General features: G+C 37.9%; 1 pseudogene; it reads left to right on the plus strand.

Moving 5' to 3' along the window:
- Nucleotides 1-6,464: 6,464 nt before the first annotated feature.
- LOC109433936 (heterogeneous nuclear ribonucleoprotein A1) lies at nt 6,465-7,402 on the plus strand (annotated as a pseudogene).
- The last annotated feature ends 624 nt before the right edge of the window (nt 7,403-8,026 follow it).

Raw genomic sequence — 8,026 nt, forward strand, 5'->3', positions numbered from 1 at the left:
CAGTAATGTTTTCTGCTTATTTTTCTCTTTCCTCATTTCAAACAGTTGGTCAGGTTTTGTAAATTTGCCTCACGGGTTTTTACAGAACATATAGAAATAGGATCGCTAAAGTCATTGGTTCTTCTTGCCCTTTGTGAAACCTCATCCCATTAAATGATAATTTTGCCTGTCCCACAACTCAGCATGAGCGGAGAAAGAGATGGCTTTTGAAATGCGGAGGGAAGGAGAAAGAGAAAGAGTGAGATTGGGTCTGAGGTTGGAAAAAGACCACAAGTGGAGGGTCTTTATGAGATCGAGGACCTACAGATAATTCAGAGGCAGCCCTCAAGGGACATGACAACCCTTAGAAGGATGGCTTTTGATGGGCTAAAGGAGTCCGGGTCTCCTGTCCGGGCCATTTAGCTGTGACTTTTTCTTTTAAAACTTGACTCCAGCTAGAAATTCCTTATGGAGAGTGAAGCTATCTTACACTGCTTTCTATCCTGCTACATCTGCCTAATTTAATGTTGCCAATTTATAAGAGCCACATAATTAATCCTAACTGATCAATAAGAGGTCTCAAGAAAGCAACACCATGCTGTTTGAAAACAGTGCCCCCAGAATCTCAGACATGATCAAAACTGACAAGGGGAATCATATCACTGGACATCACATATGGAATATTAATAACTAACATTTATGGAGCAATGGAGCACTTGTGTGCTAAAGACTGTACCAAAAGCTTGCCTTGCATTTACACATTTGATCTTTACAGCACATCTGTAAGGTAGATTCCATTATTATCCCCATTTTTCAGATGAGGAAACTGAGTCACAGAGAGGTGAGGTTACCTTACTTTCCCAGGGTCACCCTGAAGTAAGAGGCTAAAGTAAAAAGGAAGCCCAAGTTGTCTGGGTCTGAAGCCTGTTTCATTATCTATTACACTTTATTACATCTGAATAGATTCCCAGCTCTAAAATGAAATTACTGATAGTTGTTTCTACATAGGTAACATGGTAAAGGATAAAGAACACCAATTTAGGAGTCTAGGTTTACATAAAAATCTCAGTCTCTCACTGTGGGTGTGACCTCAGACAGGGTCCTCGAATCTTCCTTTTTTATAAAGTCTATACAATGGAGATGATAATAATACCTACCTTTCAGAGTTAAATTTGGTAAAGTTTGTTAAGAACCTTGCACAGTACCAGCACTGGTAGCTATTATTGTTTAATCATCTAACTTTGGATGGCAGTCAAATTACCAGCTAATAAGGTAAACCACAAGATAGAGTTATAAATCAAAGGAAAGTACAACCAAAGCAGGCTTCAGTTGAGTTGAGATTTGCCATAAGGATCATTCACTAGATATAATGACACAGTGGAGTCATATCAACCCCATATGTGACTTTTCAGAAAGCTTGCCAAAAAAAAAAATTGCAATGGGTAGAACATTCTAGCTATCTTAAGCCTGGGGAGTTAGCATGAAATGGGGCAGGTGAATCTTTTTCCTCAGTCTCTGTTTCTAGTAGCGTTAACAATGGGGATCATCTTGCCTCAATGGATGTCATTCTAATATTTTAATAAAAGCCTTCCCCACCCCCAAACATGAGCCTGAAGCATGAGAACACTATTTAATCTGGTTCTCACCTAATGAAGAGCAATCTATTCTAATAGTGCAGGACAAGCTAGTGTTGGACTCACTAGAATAACAGGCAATACCATGTCGATCTCCAATGAGGTGACTTCCCCCAGGAATCTTTAAGAGGAACATTTACTATAGTTGATTTTCACTGTACAGTCTTATCTTGTGATGCCACCATATTCTCAATATCGTTTAGTTGGGTTTTTTTGCTCATTTAGGCCCTTACCTTTCTTGAGACTGTAAAGAAACTTCAGTCATAAAGTCCTTGGGCCATGTATAGAAAAGCACACTGGCATTCAAACTTCTCTGCATGATAAAGTATATCAATAAGTGAATCTGTTCTAAAATTGTTAGCTTATATTTTTTCTCATCTATAAATGTTTTAAAAGAAATGATCTTTTCACAGTACTACAAATACTCCAGCTGGTGGTATAAATTTTATATGGGAACAAATGTTCTGGCTTTCCACTCAGACAGTGTATGGTTGACTATATCCCTAACTACACTAGTGTTTATTACTGCAAGCAATCTTATCTAAAAGTGAAGATGAGGAATTCATGTTTTCATCATTTAGTTTGTTGATGCCTGAGGTTTAGAACCATCCCAAAGCCCTATTTGTCAGCTCTCTTTGAAGTGAACAAAATACTTTCAAATGCTGCAGATATTTTTTCTCTGAAGTGTACAAAAACATGCAAATTCCCTTATATATTTAATATCAATATATTTGGTGCTTAATCTTGTTAACTTATTAGGCAAACCGTGGACCAAGTAATAAGGGCCTCATATATTTGAGATATCAATATTTATCCTACAGCTTATTTTTCTGAGGTATGCCATTTCATAATAAAGCTTCTTTGATTTTAAGCAACAGAAATAATCCCATTTTGCTGAAGTTAAACAGAGCTTATGTGGAAAAGTATCAGGGGATAACAGGGGCTAGGTTTTGGAATGAGCCAGAACCAAGACTGTCTTTCAAGATGCGAAGCAGGGATCAGCAGTTGGGACAGTGAAAACATCCCTCCCTCCATCTCCCACCCCAGGGAGGAATGAAATTCCAACCATTGTTAATCTTTATTCTTCTGTCCAAGGTCTACACTGGTTTGGATCAGTGGTTTTGGATCAGTGCCCATTTCTTAGTTAGGAAAGGACAGAGCCCTTGTTCACAGCCCACCAGACTGCATTCAATGAGGAAAACGTTAATTTCTCAAAAAACTGTGGGATGCTTTAGGGAGAAGAAGTTGATGCTGGCCTGCTAAATCCAAACACATTTCTGCTCCAACCATGAACTTTTTTTACAGAAGAAATTTTATTAAATTGTCATTTACTTCATTCCTCGTCCCCTGTCCTTCATCAACCTGATAACAGGCTAAGCGTTTCCTTCTGTTCTCTATTAGTTAAATTCTTAATTGTTATGCATTCCCATACTTGGAGAACAGAAAATGAAATAAAGTAGACTTGGTATGTGGAGATCCTCTTTCAGGCAACAGAGGTTCCACAGGGATCTAAAGGAGAGTTACCGCAGAGTCCCCTGGAGAGGAAGGAAACTGGCCCATGTGGCCAAGGTTCTACTTGGGCTTAAAACAAGACATCTGGTGAATCTCTACGTGCCAGAGAGGCTGCAGTGCTGGAGCCAACGAGACTGCTGTCCCTGTTGGAGAAAGGAAAGATTCCCCATCTGACTGCTTTCAGCTGCTGCCTGCCCTCAGGGCTCTGAAAAGATTTGGAAAGAGATGTCCACTGATGTGCACAGCAGCTTCCCCTATTCAGAAGGGGAGGGCATTGCGACTATGAGGAACGGCAAAGATTTCCTAGCTCTGCAGCCCCCTTAAACTTCTCCACATTCTAAGAAGGGAAGGAGACCAGTGCTCCAAGCATAGCATGGAGGTGGGGTGTAATTTTGCATGTAAATCTCAGAGGTTTTCCATTTTCCTTTTATGATTTTCCAATGATAAAGTTAGTTTTGGCCTCATTCATGGATTAATTTAATAGATAAATTATCTTTATGTTTTAGGAATTATAATCTGAGTAGTCTGCCCACACCCCTCTCATTAATGAAAATAAAACAATGTGATATCTTCCTGATACATTAGTCAAAGTAAAACAAAACATCATAGAGGAAGGTGGTTTTTTACTCTTATGGTACTCTGTGATGCTATAAAAACTTTAAAAACAAAAGTTAAGTATTGTGGAGGGGAAGAAGTAATTATCTTGGTTTGACAGGTAAAATAGTTTCCTGGAGAAAGGATTATTTGAAATGGCCTTGAAAAGTAAACAGAATTTTAACTATCAAATCGAACTTTGAGAAGATCGAGGCAACATGAGATAAGACTCAAAAAGTAGGAGCATTTCTCTTTAGAAGCTGTCAAAACTTTTAAAATATTAAAGGGAACTCCACTGCGACAAATGGTGTATGGTTGGAAATGTTTGTTGATTTGCATTTTGACTTGTTTACTTTTTGTTTTTTATATACAAAAATTGCACATGTTTAATATATACAATTTGATGAGTTTGTATATAAGCATATACCCGTGAAACCTCAAGGAAATAAACATATCCATCACCTCCAAAAGTTTCCTTGTGTCTCTTTGGTTTTTATTGTTTGTTTCTGTGGTAAGAACACTTAGTATGAGATCTACCCTCCTAACACATTTTTAAGTGCACAATACAGTATTATTGACTATAGCACTAAGACGTACAGCAGACCTCTAGAATAAATTCATCTTGCATAACTAAAACTTTACACCAACTGAACACAACTGCCCATTAAGCCCCTCCCCCAGATTCTGGTAACCACCATTCCACTCTCTTTTTCTATGAGTTTGAGTATTTTAGGTGCCTTATATAATGGGAGTCATGCAGTATGTGTCTTTCTGTGGCTGGTTTATTTCATTTAGCATAATGTCCTCCAGGTTCATCCATGTTGTAGCAAAGGGCAGAATTTCCTTCCTTTTGAAGGCTGAATAATATTCCATTGTATGTACATGCACATTTTCTTTATTCATTCATCCATCTCTGGACAGTTGCTCTCCTAGCTCAATAGATAAAGCATGAGATTCTTGACTTGATTTTTGTGAGTTTAGGTATCCCAAAGATGAGGCAGAATTTTTTTCTGATAATTGGAATTGGTGACTCATACATTTCCAAAAATCATAAATAGATATTTTTCTGCATATATTGATATGATCATATGATTTTTATCCTTTATTTTGTTTACATGGTATTATATTGATCGATTTGCATATGTTGAACCATTCTTGTGCCCCTGGAATGAACCCCACTTGATCGTGATGTTTAATCTTTTTAATGTATTGTTGTATTCGATTTGGTAGTATTTTGTTTAGGATTTTTGCATATGTATTCATCAGAGATATTGGTCTGTAGTTTTCTTTTTTGTGTGTTATCCTTACCAAGTTTTGGTATTAGGATAATGTTGGCCTCATAAAATGAGTTAGGAAGTATTGCTTTTTCTTCACTTTTTTGGAACAGTTTGAGTAGGACAGGTATTAGATCATTTTTGAATGTTTGGTGGAATTCAATTTTGCTTTTGGGGAGGTTTTGGATGATTGTTTCCATTTCCCTACTGTTGATTGGTCTATTTAGATTATTCAGTTCTTCATGATTCCGTCTAGGAAGGTTATATATTTCTAAGAACTTGTCCATTTCTTCTAGGTTATTCAATTTGGTGGCATATAGTCCTTCATAGTATACTTGTATGATCCTTTGTATTTCTGTGGTATCCGACATAACAACTCCTCTTTCATTTCTGATTTGGTTTGACAAGATGCAACATCCATTTATGATTAAAACACTTAATAAAATGAGTATAGAACGAAAGTACCTCAACATAATAAAGGTCATGTATGACAAACCCTCAGCTAATATCATACTCAATGGTGGAAAACTAAAAGCTTTTCCTCTAAGATCAGGAAAAGGACAGGGATGCCCTGTTTCACCACTGTTACTCACCATATTATTGGAAATCCTCGCCAGAGAAATCAGGCAAGAGAAAGAAATAAAAGGCATCCAAATTGGGAATGAAGAAGTTAAATTGTCACTCTTTGCAGATGACATGATATTTTATATAGAAAACCCTAAAAACTCCACTAAAAAACTATTAGAAACAATAAACAAGTACAGTAAAGTTGCAGGACAAAAAATCAGTGTACAAAAATCCATTGCATTTCTATATGCTAACAAAGAAATTTCAGAAAATGAAATGAAAGAAACAATTCCTTTTGCAATTGCAACAAAAAGAATAAAATACCTAGGAATAAACTTAACAAAGGGTGTGAAAGACCTATACACTGAAAGCTATAAGACATTTTTAAAAGAAATTGAAGAAGACGCAAAGAAATGGAAAGATATTCTATGTTCGTGGATTGGAAGAATCAACATAGTTAAAATGGTTAAAATGGCCATATTACCCAAAGCAATATACAGACTTAATGTAATCCCCATCAAAATCCCAATGGCATTTTTTTTTTCAAGAAATAGAACAAAAAAATCATCAGATTTGTATGGAATCACGAAAGACCCCAAATATCCAAAGCAATCCTAAGAAAAAAAAATAGGACAGGAGATACCACACTCCCTGACTTCAATTTATACTACAAAGCAACAATAATCAAAACAGCATGGTATTGGCAGAAAAACAGACACACAGACCAATGTAATAAAATTGAAAACCCAGAAATAAGCCCAAAAATATGGGCAGATAATTTCAACAAAGGGCCCAAAATCATACAATAGAGAAAAGAAAGCCTCTTCAATGAATGGTGCTGGGCCTTTGTATTGGTGGACACCACTGAGTAAGCATCATTAAAGTATCCCCTCCCACTGTCGTCATGTCTAAGTCAGAGTCTCCCAAAGAGCCTGAACAGCTGCAGAAGCTCTTAATCAGAGGTTTGAGCTGTGAAACAACCAATGAGAGTCTGAGGAGCCGTTCTGAGCAATGGGGATCTCAGACTGTATTGTGATAAGAAACCCAAACACCAAGCACTCCAGTGGCTTTGGGTTTGTCAACTGTGCCACCATGGAGGAAGTGGGTGCAGCCATGAAGGCAAGGCCACACAAGGTGGATGAAGAGTTGTGGGACCAAAGCGTGCTGTCTCAGGAGAAGATTCTCAAAGACCTGGTGCCCACTTAACTGTGAAAAAGACTTTTGTGGGTGGTATCAAAGAAGACACTGAAGAACATCACCTAAGAGATGATTCTGAACAGTATGGGGAAATTGAAGTGATTGAAATCTGACTGACCGAGGCAGTGGTGAGAAGAGAGGCTTTGCTTTGATGACATTTGATAACCATGACTCTATAGGCAAGATTGTCATTCAGAAATACCATACTGTCAATGGCCATAACTGTGACGTAAGGAAATCCCTCGTACTTCATCTAGCCAAAAAGGTTGAAGTGGTTCTGGAAACTTTGGTGGTAGTCAAGGAGGTGGTTTTGGTGGGAATGACAATGTTGGTCATGGAGGAAGCTTCAGTGGTCGAGGTGGCTTTGGTGGCAGGCATGGTATTGAGGATATGGTGACAGTGGGGATGATTATAATGGATTTGGTAATGATGGAAGCACTTTGGGAGGTGGTGGAAACTATAACGATTTTGGCAGTTACAACAATCAGTCTTCAAAGTTTGGACCCATGAAAGGAGGAAACTTTGGAGGCAGAAGCTCTGGCCCCTACAGCGGTGGAGGCCAATACTTTTGCCAAACCACGAAACCAAGGTGGCTATGGCAGTTCCAGCAGCACCAGTAGCTATAGCAGTGGCAGAAGGTTTTAAGTACTGCCAGGAAACAAAGCTTACTTAGCAGGAGAGGGGAGCCAGCGATATGACAGGGAAGCTACAGGTGACAACAGATTCGTGAACTCAGCTGAGCACAGCAGTGATAGGGCCTAGCTGCTACAAAGAAGACATGTTTTAGACAATACACATACATGTGGGCAAAAAACTCGAGGACTGTGTTTGTGACTAATTGTATAACAGGTTATTTTAGTTTCTGTTCTGTGGAAAGTGTAAAGCATTCCAACAAAGGATTTTAATGTAGATTTATTTTTGGACCCATGCTGTTGATTGCTAAATGTAATAGTCTGATCATGATGCTGAATAAATGTGTCTATTTAAAAATAAATAAATAAATGAATAAATGGTGCTGGGAAAATTGGAAAGCCAAGAGCAAAAGAAGATTAGACTGCTACCTGTCACCATATACCAAAATTAACTGAAAATGGATCAATGACCTAAACAAGACCTGAAACAATAAATTGCATAGAAGAAAGCATAGGTACTAAGCTATGAACCTTGTGTTCAGAGAGGATTTTATGAATTTGATCTCAAAGGCAAGGGAAGTAAAAGCTAAAATAAATGAATGGGACTATATCAAACTAAAAAGCTTCTGCACAGCAA

This window comes from Rhinolophus sinicus, chromosome X, assembly GCF_036562045.2.
Source record: "Rhinolophus sinicus isolate RSC01 chromosome X, ASM3656204v1, whole genome shotgun sequence".
Lineage (NCBI taxonomy): Eukaryota > Metazoa > Chordata > Mammalia > Chiroptera > Rhinolophidae > Rhinolophus > Rhinolophus sinicus.